We start from the raw sequence: 14,825 nt of genomic DNA on the forward strand, positions 1-14,825 counted from the left end.
TTTTGTTTAAATCATCAAATGTTATTTTGAAAACTTAATATTACAAGAAAAATGTATTATCTTTATATATTTTTTCACTCTTCCTGTTGTTCTTTCTTCCTCACTGATGTTCCAGGTTTCCTTCTTTTAGCCTTTTATTTCTCTTTAGAGAACTTCCTTTAGCCACTCCTTTAGTGTAGCTCTGTGGGTGGGAAATTCTTTTCATTTTTCTTCATCTGAGAATGTCTTGTACTCTAATTCTTGAATGATATTTCACACGCATTGAATTCTTGGTTGGCAGTTCCTTGTTTTCTTAACTTAAAAAGTGATGTGCCTCTTGCTTCTGTTGTTCGGGTGGGCAATTTCTGTTATTTTATCATCTAGTTCATGGATTTTTCATCTGCCCCCTTCAGTCTGCTGCTAAACCCCATCTGTTGAATTTTTAATTTCAGTGATTGCATTTTTCAGTTCTAAAATTTCCAATTTCGCCCCCCCCCCCCCCCCATATCTGCTCTTTCTTTGCTAAGGCTAACCTTTCATTTCTTTCACACATGTTTGGAATTTCTCACTGAAGCATTTCTATGAAGACAACTTTAAAAACCTTTAACAGATAATTTTAAAATCACTTTCATGTCAATGTTGGTGGGTGTTTATTGTCTTTTGTTCATTCAGGTTGAGAGTTTCCTTGACCTTGGCTTGGTGAGTGATTTTCAATTAAAACCTGGACATTTTGGGTACCACATTCTGAAGCTCTGGGTCTTACTTGAAGTTTTAGTTGGTTACTTTTCACATTGCCTGGCAGGGAAAAGGGCTTTTGCTCCCTTCTTGCCAGGTGGGGGTGGAAGTTCACCTTTCTCAGTCAGCCTTCATTGACATCCAAGGGGTGAAAGGTACCTTGCTTCTGTCGGGGGGGGGGGTGGCAGTTCAGGCCCCCCACTCAGTTGTTCTTGGCATGGATGTGGACCACGATATTTTCTTTGGTGTTTGTCTTGAAGTTTTCTCTCTTCCTAGTCTCTCCTATCCTGGTCCTTTACCTAGAGATTATTTGTGAAGCTTTTAAAATCTGAGCCACTTGTATTTCCTAATTGCTGTGTTCTTCAGCTCCCTGGGATATATAAGGCAAAAAGAAAATCAGGGAACTTACTGCATGTCATTCCTTGGATCCTGCTTTTTCTAGCTGTCTACCTTTCTCTCCACTGTTCAGTCTTCTCTTGTTTGTATTACGTATAATGTCCATCATTTTTAATCATAATTATCAGGAGGAATACTCCATTTTCCTGGAAGTGGAAGTCCAGTGGGAGACTGTTAGATTTTTATAGTTTCAAATATTTTACAAGCATCTTACTTACAGAAAGTTTTTAGAACTGTCCAAAGCAACATCGTTTTTGCAGCACAGTAACTCTCTTTATCATACTCATTTTTTATTTAATATTTATATTAAATATTATAAATCTACATATTCTACAGAGAGTATTTCTATTTAATATTTAATTAAGATACCTAATTTCAAAATTTTTTTTAAAAAGTACAGCTAACCTAAACTGATTTTGGAAAAACTGGATCTTGGAAGTTGTACAACTTAACCAATTGGCTGATATGGGCAGACTGCAGATGTGAGTTATGTCATGGAGCTCTAGGTACACATAAGACCAGTGCATTCAACTTATAACTCCATGAGTAGGCTGGCTGGGCATATCAGCCAGGGTTCTCCAGAGAAACAGAACTGACAGTATGAATATAAAGAGATTTATTATAAGGAAAAGACTCACACAATTGTCAGGCTGGCAAGTCCAAATTTATAGGGCAGACCAGCAGGCTGGAAACTCTAGTAAGAATAATGTTTAAGTCTTGAGTCTGAATTCCTTAGGCTGGAAACTCAGGAAGGAGTGGAGATTGTAGTCTTGAGACAGAAATTCTTCTGATTTCTGGAACCCTCAGATTTTGTTGTTAAGAGACCTCCAAATGACTGAATGAAGCCCACCCACCTTGCTGAGGGTAACTCCTTCACTTAAAGTCAACTGATTTTAGATGCTAATCCCATCTATGAAATACCTCCACAGTAACACCTAGTGCAGAAACTGGACACCAGAGCCTAGCCAAGCTGACACATAAAATTAACTGTAACAGGCCAAAGAGAAGAGTAACAGAAGCTTGCCTGTCCATAGGACTCAGAGGAAGGCACCAATGCCTTGGTCTGTAAAGAGAAGCTCATTAACAGATGCAGAGCTTATGCCAGGTATTAAAGGAAGGTTAGGTCAGACTTTAGGAAGGGAGGGGAGATCATTTTCATGGGTTCCAGGCTAGAAAGGACCTTTCAAACTTATGCTGTTCAACTTCCTGCTCTAAACACACAAGATATTCTCATTTTATAGAAAAGCAAATTGAGGCCCTGGGATATATCCCTTGGATATGCCATAACTCTAAGTGTCTTTTATTCCATTGATAGTTGTCAAACAGCTTTTGTGCTCACAAGCATATTTCATCATTTATTTTAACAAATGAAAACTTTTAATCACAGATTTTTAAGGAAACTGATTCTCGTATATTAATTAAATTTTTAAAACATGGATAGGTTAGAATAGTCCCTGTCATTAAGAATTCACATATTTGTGGCTATGTTCTCGCTTTTTTTTTTTGGTTCCTGTTTGTTTATTCTTAATATAACACACGCACTTAGATTTAGCAATTGGATTTCCTTTGACCTCAAAAATCTATGTCAACCAAGGTTCAGCCTATGAACTGCCTTTCTTTTTTTTTTTTTTTGCCTCTCACCTCAAACATACACATTTTCTATTAGATTCAAATTACCTAGTAAAGTCTCCGAGCAGCAGTTGGTAAGGAAAAAACCAGCAGCATAAAAGCCTCCTTCCAGACATGTTTCGCAAATGCCTTCTCATTTTAATCTTTCATTATGATTTATTGAAGCATTCAGTTTGTCTCAGCGACCGGTCCCGGCAAACCCAGCCTGTGGAGATAAATATCCTTGCTGACTCTTAGCTGCATTTGGCAATAGATTCACGGCTAATTTTTACTGCACCCCTAAGGAAATAAGAGTACTGTGTATTCTAGGGAAAAAAAACACGCCTTTCAAATGTTCCTTTTTCCGAGGCTGTGTGTGTCTGTTGTGTGAGCTTTCCTTGGTGGTCATGAACAAAGTGCCCTGTGTGGAGCCGCCTCCCGCCGCAGACTCTGTGTCTGTGTGGGGAATTCCTGCCCGAGCCCAAACCCACAGGCCCTCACGCGGACAGAGCTTGCATCATGGACCTGTGCTCCGAGGAGCTGCTACGCCGAGCCCAGAAAAAGAGAAACACACACACACACTCAGAGCCCTGGCTGGGAAATTCAGTTTGGTCTTTTTGAAACAATCTTTCCCCTGGATCTTTTTACTGGCCAGCAGGCACAGATAAAACCCACCTCAACAGCTCCTAAGGGCCCCTGTGTTTCTTGAGGAGGGGCTGGATGAGTACTCCTCATTCATTCTGCAGGTCACAGCTCGGGGGCTTGTTGTCACATGTGTTTCCCAGCTTCTCCTCCCCGGGGTGGGCCCCCTTGGACTGGAGGAGTGACCGGCTCCCTGACGCTCTGCCTGAGGGGATTTGTGTGCTCAGCTCCGCATCAGCCCACCAGGACCCCGAATCTGGTTTCACACAGCTGGGGTCCCAAAGCGTGCCCACCAACCTTTAGATCCTGTTATTCTCCAAAGGGTCAGTCATGAGGGAAGGCAGTGTGGGACAGGGAAGAGAGCACTGCAGGTGGAGTCTGGAGCCTGCGTTTCTGCTTATGGGCGTTGCCGATCATGCTACGCCAGAGAGCTGCAAACCTTCCCTCTTCCGAAGCACTTGGGAGCTTTTGGAAAGTAAAGACTTCCAAGCCCTAGCCTGGGAAAGTGACTTACACGTGTGTTTGGGAAGCATCCTCCAAACGTGCATTTCTTAAAAGTTTCATATGTGATTCTGATTGGAAACCATTTGTTCTGATGAATTCTGATGTCCTGAGTACGTCTTGGAAGCAGTTGACTGGGAAGGAAAGTTCCAGAAGATGCAGCCCTCTGAGTCTAGCCCCAGCCTTCTGCCACTTGTTAATTTTGATGAAGCTTTGGCAGTGTGATCGCATGCAAAACTGAGTCACAGAGGAGCCCATGCTTCTCAGGCAACTCTTCTTCTCAGTACATGGAGGAGCAATGAGGGAAGAGGAGGGGTGGTGGGGGGTCCTTCCCGAGATGCTCTTGTACTTCCCTCACTTTAAAGGTCTGTTGGGGATATTCACAATCAGTCAACAAATATTTAACTAGATGGAGACTTTATCCTGGTAAACTGAGGTATGGGTTGATTCTTACCTATATTTTTAAAATTCTTCTCTCCAGAGCTTAACATCTTGAGTTTCAAAAACATTTTCACCAAGTCAATTGTTTTTTTAATTTGAAATTACAGGAATCAATTTTCCTAATATTGTTAACATATATTTGGAAACAAGGTCACCGACTCTTTGTGGAAACACCTCTCCTGTCAAATACCCTCAAGCATTTATTTCTCTTACCTTCGCAGCAGAGGGCAAGTCTAGGAGGAGAGGAGCTTCACATACAAGAGAACTCTTACAAGCTCCTTGGATTTCAACTCCTTTCCAGAAAGTATCTTTTCCCTTTCAGGAATTAGAGAAGATGTTTACCAGTCACATTTTGATGACGAACAAAATACAAGTACCTAAATGCCCAGAAATTAAAGAGGCAACAGAGAGAGCATAGTACTAAGCATATTAACTTCAAAGTTATAAAATGTGTTGATTGATTGAGTGGCTGGCCCTAGATTTTAGAGTAGGGTACTTGAGTTATTTAACTAATTTATTAATTTAACTTATTTGTTTGGGGGTTTCTTAAATGATTAATTCATCAAACTCACTTGTTTAGATCAACTGGGTTGTACTATTAATTTATTATGGCTACTCTGATTCACTCAGAGAACACTAAAATCGGGAAAATATTAACTACCTATTTCTCAGGAATGCCATAATCCCTGTTGAAAAAACCACAAGTCCAAACAAACAAATAATCAATCAAAAAGAAAAAACAAAATCCTAGTCTTACCACGAAAGATAAACAAAGACGACGCCTGTGGACGGAAGGGATGGTCAGCAGCTGTGAAGCTGTGGGGAGTGCTCAGGGCTCTTTTTTTCAGCCCTGGTGGGGCTATCAAGAGACTGAGATATTAAAATGGGGTCTCCACTGCCAGGGGAATGAATTAAATGTACTTTTCTCTCTTCCTCCTTCTAGTACAAATGAAAATAATGGACATTGTACATCAGTCAAATATAAGAAGACTCTGAAAGGTGAAGAGGATAAGGCAGATTGGCTAGAGAACCAGAGCAACGACATAGTCATGAGCTCCCTGTTTTTGTTCTTGCTTCATATGTTCATGATTTGGAGCTGAAGATACTGGCAACATAGAAATGTCAACTAGGCACAGACAAAAAAGCCAATCTAAGCAAAGACTTCTCTCTTTCCAAAGGATCAGGGAAGGGGCACTTGGCAAGATGAGAAACTTAGACAATAGCCAAACATCACACAAAAACTGTGGACCCACCTTCACCCATGACCTCAAAGGTTGATTGGGGAGCCTAGACTTCCACCCTTGCCGGGATCTAATGCAGCAGGCAACACAACACCCCTCCTTTCCCCACCAGAATGTCATCCGAAAATGCCTGGTAATGAGTGGGACCTCCAGCCCCAAAGAGTGAGTAATCAGTCCCATCCTGACTCTGTTGTCGTGGTGTCAGAAGAGGCATAGGGGAGAGTCAGCCCTTTTGCCATTGCCCAGCATTAACCAGGATCTCCACTTCAGGTGTCATAGAAACTAATTTCTAACAGGGCAATGTTAGAAAAAGTCAGCTAGAATAGAAGGTTTACATAAAATCCAGAGTCTCATGACGTAATACAAAAATGACCAAGTTTCAATTAAAAAAACCACTCATCAAGATATTTGGAAGGTCTTAAACAGAAAGGAAAAGAAGAATAGATGTCAAAGATGTTAGAATTAACTGAAAAAAAGATTTTAGAGCAGTCATAAAAACATTTCAATATGCAATTATGAACGTGCTTGAAACAAATGAAAATACAAAAATTCTCAGCTAAGAAATAGAATATGTAAAGAATAACAAAATGGAAATCTTAGAAAACTATAGCCCCTGAAATAATCTCTGTGGATGGGACAAAGGAAAGAATATATGAAACAGAAATGGAACAATAGAGATTACCCAGTCTGAACTACATAGGTAAAAATGAACAGATCCACAGGGATCTGAGAGACACAAGATCTAAAATTTGTGTGATCAGAGAACCAAGAAGGGGAGAAGCAAAAGGAAAGAGATGAAATAAGAAAGAACATGAAAGTGTAAACATATGGAGAAATACAATATATTATATTTCCCCTATTAAATTTTACAAATTGTTTGATGACTTAAGCAAATATTAAAACACTTTCTGATGTGGCTCTAAATACAGGAAGAGGAATTATTTGAGAAAATTTTATTTTAAGAAGGGGAGGTAAAGGGATGTAAAAGGAAGCATTCTTTTTCTACTTCACTCAAACTGACAATATGTTGATTCCAGTAGACTGTGATAAGTTGTGTATACAAACCACTAAAGAGCTATTCAAAGAGATACTCTCAAAAACACTATTGACAAATCAAAAGGGAAATCTAAAATATCTGAAATATCCCAACAAGAAGGCTTGAAAGAGAAACCAAAAATAGAATAAGCAGAAAAGAAAAATAAAATGGCAGACTTATTCCTAATGTGTCATTAATTACATTAAATGTAAATGGTCTAAATACAGCAATTAAAAGAGAGTTTGGCAGGGTGGATTTAAAAAAAAAAACATGACCCAACTATATAATGTTTGAAATTCTCACTTAAATATAATGATATAGATACATAGAAAATAAAAGGATAGAAAAAGATTTAACATGCAATATTAATAAAAAGGAAGAATAACTATATCAATATCATATAAAATAGTCTACAGAGCAAAGAAAATTACCAGTGACACAAAGGACTATTATAGAATAATAAAAGGGTCGATCCACCAAGAAAGCATAGCAATCTTAAATATATAAGCACTAAGTGACAGAACTGCAAAACATGTGAAACAAAACCTGATAGAACCTAAAAGATAAATGCAAATTCAGAGTTATAGTTAGAAGTGACGACACTCCTTTCTCAACAATTGATAGACGATACAGAAAATCACCAATGATACAGAAGAATTCAACATAATCAACCAATAGAATCTAATCAACATCCCAAGAAAGATCATATTCTATGTCACAAAACAAATCAAATTTAAAAGGACTGAAGTCCTACAGACTGTTCTCTGCCCACAATGGACTCTAACTAGAAATCAATGACAGAAAGATATATCCAAACACTTGGAAACTAATCAATATACATACTTTAAAATATTCCATGGGTCAAAAAAGTAGGTCTCAGGAGAAATAAATATTATTGACCTGAATGAAAATGACAATTACAATATACCAATGTTTTTGGGAACATAGCTAAAGCAGAGCTGAGAGGAAAATTTATAACTAAATTTTTATATTAAAAAGGAGGGAATGCTTTAAATCAATATTCTAAGTACCCATCACAAGATCCTAGAAAAACACAAAACAAGCAGAAGGAAGAAAAACAATAGAAAATAGCAGAAATCACTGAAATAAAAAACAAATAAAACAATAGAGAAATTTAATGAGGAAAAATATTTTTCTTTGATTAGATCAATAAATTTGACTATCCTTTATCAAGGTTTACAAAAGGGAAAAAGATAGAAAACCCATATTGCAAATATCAGGAATGAAACGGGATAATACTATGGATCCTGCAAACATAAAAATGAAAGTAAGGGAACAAAATGAACAACACTGCCCACACAAATCTGATAACTTAGATGAGATGGATGAATTCCTCAAAAAGGCACAAATTACCATATCCATTATATATAGGTAATTTGAATAATCCTATAACTATTAAGGAGATTCCATTGTAAATACAAATGTAAAATGTAAAATAACACAATGCACATGTGAAAAGTTTGGGAGTTTCTTAAAAACTAAACATTCTACTACCATATGACCCAGAGAAATAAAAATTTATGTTCATACACAAGACCTATACATGACTGTTCAGAGCAGCTTTATATGGCACAGTCAAAAGCTGGAAACAGCCCAGATGTCCTTGAACAGGTTAATGGTCAAATGACTGTGGTACACCCATACCATGGAATGCTACTCAGTAATCACAAGGAATGAACTATTTTTATAGACAACAATTTGGATGAATATCCAGATATGAATCTAATATGAATATCCAGAGTGAAAAAAGGCAAGCTTAGAAAGTTAGGCACTGTGTGATTCCATTTACATAACATTCTTTAAGTGAGAGAATGACGAAGTGATGGGAGACAGATTAGTGCGTGCCAGGACTGAAGAGGGAGATGTGTGTGCACTTAGAAAAGCCCATGAGGATGGGTTGTAGCAGCGACCAGTGTGAATATCCTGATTGTGGTTTTGCTATAGAGTTTTGTAAGATGTTTCCATTGGGGGAGACTGTGGAGAGTCATTGGATCTCTCTGTATTATGTCTTATAACTGCAGGTTATGGCTTTAATTTTATTTAAATATGTCAGTGTGACCAGAGGCTTTATGGAACTTGCTTGCCTATTGCCGGAGGGATGTTTGCTAACGTGGGCTGCCTCCTGGAGCAGGGTACACAGTGTCAGGCTCCGTAACCAATCTGAAGAGTGGCTTTAGAAAGGCTCCCGGTTTTGGAGGCTCTTTGCTTTGATAGTTTTGGAATTTGGGGATGGGTGGAAATGAGGGAGCAGTTTCATAGAACCCTTCCCTTAACAATGCTTCAGATACTCTCTCTGAAGGAGGTTCCATTCTTCTGAGTGAAGATTTTATAGTTCTTAGAACAGTGTGACTATCTCCCATCCAAACTCCTTCCACATGTTAATGTTCTTAAGTGCTCTTGTATTATTTAGGATGCTTTCACCTGGAATTACCTTGATTCAAGACTCAAATAATAAAAATTTCAGAGGTAGGGCACATAATCAGGGGAGGTATATTAGCAGGACCCAGCTCTTTGCAGCTCTGTAATGGGCCATTCATAGCGTTCATGTGCCAGCATTCATCCTTGGTCGTCAAATCCAGAAACAGATTCCAAAGGGAGAAGAAGAGGCAGCTACTCCTTCTCTTTGTTAAGAGAAATCCCTTTTCCAGAAGCTGCTTCTTTTCCCTCAGATCTCATCAGCTGAAATTGGGGGCTGTGCTTGTTTCTGAATGGGCCTGTCCTGAAAAACAGGAGGAAGCATCAGCAGATAGTTGATGCTGTGTAGGTAGCCAGCATGCGCCCAATTTCCTGCTATACCAGGCTTTACAGTTCATGCTCACAGCAGAAGAAAACGAGGTTCAGCATGGTTGGCGCACATAATATCACAAAACTAGTTGGAGGCAGAGCTGGGATTTAAAAAGACTTTGGAAACAAAAATATCTTTGTTCTTAATAGATTTCATTTTTGGCAGTGGTTATTTTGATGATTTGCACTGTCTAAATAGCTTTTTAATTAAATTCATTGATTTGTTTTTTAATGATTTTAAATGAGAAGTAAGATTTCCAGCCACGTGGCAACTTGCTGTGGATGTTGGCAGACGGAGTTCACGTGTCTGGCAGGTGTCTGGGACTGCTATGGTTTCTTTCAAATCTGGGGTTCATCTTTGGATTGTGGAAAGCCTAGGCAGAACTGATGTAGACATAAAGGAAGACTGAGAAAGACTGTTGCATTCTGACCGAGTGGCCCATTTGAGAAAATGCCCACTGACTTTCCATTTCTTTCATGGGTTCTAGACTGATAAGGTTTTCAGTCCTGTCATTTGTTTATTTGCTGTCATTGATGTTTACAGATGGGACACAGTAACCATCCACAGATTCCTAGACAGGAATTCCTTGGTGAGTAAATAGCAAATAATTTATAGCTGTGTTCAGAGATTTCTCAAAGTCTATGCCGAAGTATAGGGCTCTTTCACGTAAGAGAGAATGAAAACCCAAAAGCATAAGAGACACAGAAAAAGTCCATTTCTTTATTATACTGGCCTTTTTAGCTTAAGCAGAATATTCATTGCACCCAGGATCCCAAGATTACTTGCTTCAGACCTTCCAAGGAATTGCTTGCTGGTTTGTTTGTACATGGTATATGGTAGGTACTCGGTGAGCCTTTGGTGATCAACTTTGGTGGATCTGGCATTTGTCTTATGGCATCTAGTTATTATAGGGATTCAGAAGTATAGACATTGCAGATTAATGATCATTTTAAAACAGCAAAACCCAAAGTTAACCCAGTTTTTTCTTATTATACCCTTCAAAGCAGTGTTGGTTTGGCTTCAGTGTCTGTTTTGGGAAAGGGTTTGGACCGAGTCATATTTTATCTGCAAATGTTTCCCCATCTTAGGTTTGCAGGCAGTGCCTCTGGTCCTCATGGGTCCCTCTGCCAGCCTAGACTAAATAGTACTGATTGTATATTTAAAACACGCATCAGAGTTTAAAAAGCAAGAGAAGCAGAAAAAAGATTTTAAAATTCTGATCCATGCTTACATACATTTACATTTTCTTTTCTAATATGGATAACGTGTATCAAGGAGCCACTCCAACTAAGTTACATAAGCTTGTGTGTGTGCATACCTATGCTTGGATTTGAGCAAGTATGGAAGGAGGTAGCCCTGGAGACACTTTGTAATTTAATTCAGTCAGCATTCCATGTAACTTTTCATTAAAATATTGTAACATTGCCCATAGGGTGAATACTTACATAAATTTCACAGTAGTTTCTTCTTGAAAGGTTTTATACATGGAAAAGTTATTTAAGGCTAAGCCAGCAATATTACCTGTTTATTTTTATTTTTTTTTAAATTTCTTAGCTCCTGGGAAGTCAGGCATTAGAATTAATTCCTAAGAAGGCTCCACTGTGTTTCTCTAAAGTTTATTTTATGGTAGGAGCACATTTTCAATCAGTTATGGACTCTGTGAAATATATACACATATGTATATTTGTATGTGTTTATAGATATTGAATAATATTTTCATTACCATTGTATGATTCTTGTTTTCTCATTTGAAAATACCAATGCTACAGTGTTAGTGATCCTACCATCTTCCTTATTGTTTTCCCCTCCCCAAGTAACTCATTCTTTTATCCTTTGCTCTAGTAGTTCCTATTAGCATCCTAATTATCTAAATGAATATTAACAAAGTGTTATCAAGAAAAGACTTGTTAGAGGATAATTCTTAAGGTATACCAAAGAAAAGAAAAAATAAACATTATAGAATGTTGGCCTGAAACTACTTTTATATTAAAATACTTTCCTATTTAAATAACAGGAAAAGTGAAATGGTACTCATATACTGATGATAGATTTTCCATTTGTTTTCTTTTTCAAATATGCTTGTCAAATCCATACCATTATATATGTGAATGTTTTTAAGATTTGAAAATACCTTTTATCTAATCTAGAAAATAATGATAGTACATGTTACAAATAAGAAAACGTGGTCAATGTGACATTGGGTAACTTTTGTAAGGTCAAAGATGATACTTGTATTTTGTGCTGTTGGGGATATATCATCTAAAATATAACTACCCTTGTTGAACTTCTTTATAGTTTCCATGTCTTGGGATAATGAGTTCCTTCTGTTTGCTACGTGCTGTGTGAAACAGTACTTTCTTTATTTTGTGCAAAAGAATAGTCATTTCCACTATACCAGCATCTGACAAAAAGGTTCACATGGAACATCATAATACAAATTTAAATCTGACTCTACTTCAGATAACATCGCAACCCGGGGGGTGGGATATCTGACAAAGACACCACTCTCCCAGCTCACCTGTGCATTCAAGCAGCTTATAACTGGATCCAGCCATGTTGGTGTTTCCAAGCTCGTATGTGTTTTGCTTCTTTTTCTGCTGCAACACAGATGCAGGCATAATTTCTATGTCTAAGACATTCTTCTGGATTAACCAGTGTGTTCCAGCCAGTTGTAGCTCCATCCCTTTCTTTCCCACTCAAGAAAGCACACGGGAGGTATTTTTCTAGACCTTGGTCATCTTTAATTAGCTAACACAGGGCTGGAGGTCCTCCTCACAGAAGACGGACTGAGCCGGATGACACGGCCCTTTGCATCCCCTCGACTATCCTCGGGCTGAGCCACCTCGGGGAGCCTGCTGAAACCAAGCCTCCAGGTCCTCCCGTGTGGTGTGGGGAAACTAAGAAAATCACACCTACCTCATCAGGCTCTTGCCATTATTCAACGAAGTAATCAGCCCAAAGCATTTAGCAAGCAGGAAAAATATACGGCCCAGAATAAATAATGGCTACACATTAGATATTCTTATGGTGCTTTTTTCAGTCTTTTATGGACCTCAGAAAAATTATGTTCTTAAAACAAATCCGTTCCCATGCATGTAAACCTCTTGTGAGTGGGGACTCTTGAATGGCTAACTCTCCTTGGGAGCTTTGATTGGGTTACTTCAGTGAGGCGTGACCCAGGGCAGGACTTGGTCCTCTCGCTGGAGTCCTTTATGGAAAAAAAGCCCAGCAGAGACAGGGCAACCCTGAGAGAGCTAAGAGAGAGGTCGCTGAGGCAAGAGGCTGGAATCAGCAGAGCACAGGAGCACAGAAAGAGAACCCTGAGGGCTGAAAGAGAGAAAGCCCAGAGGAGCTGGGAGCCTCCTGTGCCTGAGAGTCCACGGCTGAGCTCGGTGAGAAGGTCAGCCTGGACAGAACCCTGGAGCACAGAGCGGCCACTGTTTCATGCCACATGGCAGGAGGACAGGATCCCCAGCGACTGCAAGCAGGATGAGAAAGCATCTCTGATGAGGTCTTGGGCATTTCACAGCCTCAGAACTGGAAGCTTTTAACCTATATAAATTCCCATTATAAAAGCCAACCCGTTGCTGGTCTATTGCCTTGGCAGGCTTTCGCAAACTAAAGCACCTATCTAGGTCCCACTGGTTGACCTTCAAGGACTTCAGCAGGTGGTGCTTTAGTGATAGAGATAATCAAATCAAGAGAACGCCAAGATCTAAATGTTTTTAAACGTCTTTGCAGAAAAATTCCCTCAACTGCCAAAGAAAATTGTTACAAAATTTAAAGACCATAGCTTGTAAAAATGGCAATTTGATGCCATTATTCAATAATGTTTTGAAAGATGCTATCGTTTTAACAGCCAGTGCTTTAAAACATCTTTTTACATATGGAGAAGATAATTTTCCTAGAGGTTTTTAATTGGATCCATAACTACTGTGCATTTCCTGCTATAGTTTTTATACCATCGCATTTAACATTTTCTTGTCAACTTATTGATGGAGTTTTAAAAATTAGTGTAAATCTTTAAAACTATTTCTTTTGTTGTGTGAGTGTAAAATATTTTGTAAAATTATAAATACTCTTGTTTGTCTTCATGTGAATTTGTGCAAAATGTAAGAAAGATCTGTATATTTGCGTTCTTTTGAACTGTAAAGATAATACATAATCTTAAACTTCAAACTAACTCAACAGGTATAATTTTTGGATTATTCCTTACATTAAGTTTGCATAGCAGCCCGATCAACTTGTTCCAATATCCGTAGTAGAAGCTTTAATAAGCTCTTTTTAAATGAACCTGTTACTTCCTCATGGGCTATGCAGCAACTCACTTAGAAAAAGTCTACAAATTCATTTTAATAAGGTTTGAATTTTGCATACATTCTCTAAGCAATTCATTCTGTGCAAAAAAAAGTTTAAAAAATCTTTTTTTTTCAGTTCCTATTATACTCTATTTTAAAATGCCCTATCCAGGGACCATAGAATATTTTCCAAAATTCCATGCACAAATTGCTTTGAGGACTTGGGTTCTTTTGGCTACCATATTTGGATGCTACTGCCATTCCCTCTTGTCACTGACTTGTTCTGAAGCCTACCATCACACTGTATTATTTTACATACTGCAGTAGTTGAAAAATCAGTTTATTGCAAGTCAATGTCCTCCTACCCATTATTATAGTTTCTCTTTACATATCTTCTTTTAACCAGCAACTTGTTATTAGTTTTAAAAAGAATTAATTTTGCATTGGTCAGAAACAGTGCATGAAATATAATTATAAAAATCAGACAAAAAAAGCACCCCCAATTTACATGACACTTCAAGGAATATAATATAGTCAAAAATGCAAAGCTTACATTAAGCAATAGAGTTTGCTTTGATCCAATCTTACTTGAACTTATCATGGTGAAGACATACCTTGAGTAGGCTGAAGTCCCTCTCCAGGAGTGGCAGTGTGGGGAGGGGGGGGGCAGTTGCCAGTGCCCACATGAGGCTGGAGGGTAGAGAAGGAACGGTGACCCGCACAAGGGCTCTGAGCCAAATACCAGAGAGAAAAAACACCTTTTGAAAGAAGTGGTGTGACTCGAATAGATCAATGTGTTGTATGTTGTAACATGTCAATGGAGAAAGGCAGCTGGATCTATTGGAATAAGCAACGATCGGAGAGTTAGATCCAGTTTCAATCCTGGCTCAGTCACTTCTAAAGAGGGAGTCCTGTTCATTTTATTATAATGCAGTGTTAGCTGGTGGGTTGGATTGACCAGCCCATCCCAAATTTACAAGGGTAGGAATATCAAATAACGGTTGTTAAAAAATATATACAATTGGAGTAGTTTATTATCAGTAAACAGATCTATTTTATTAACAACGTAGTCTCTAAATGTAACTGCTTTTTAGAGATACTGTAGTTGTCTTAAAACCATCATTCAAATTGTTTACATCTTG

At 38.4% G+C, this 14,825-nt stretch overlaps 1 long non-coding RNA gene across 1 annotated transcript; it reads right to left on the minus strand.

Annotated features, from left to right (window-relative positions):
* Positions 1 to 495: 495 nt before the first annotated feature.
* LOC111766041 (uncharacterized) lies at positions 496 to 3,738 on the minus strand. The gene is made up of 3 exons (XR_002798207.2): positions 3,658 to 3,738; positions 2,788 to 2,944; positions 496 to 1,256 (listed from the first exon to the last, which is right to left on the minus strand). It is a non-coding gene; the product is annotated as an uncharacterized lncRNA (long non-coding RNA).
* Between the last annotated feature and the right edge of the window lie 11,087 nt (positions 3,739 to 14,825).

Source organism: Dasypus novemcinctus, chromosome 14, assembly GCF_030445035.2.
Source record: "Dasypus novemcinctus isolate mDasNov1 chromosome 14, mDasNov1.1.hap2, whole genome shotgun sequence".
In the NCBI taxonomy this organism is placed as follows: domain Eukaryota; kingdom Metazoa; phylum Chordata; class Mammalia; order Cingulata; family Dasypodidae; genus Dasypus; species Dasypus novemcinctus.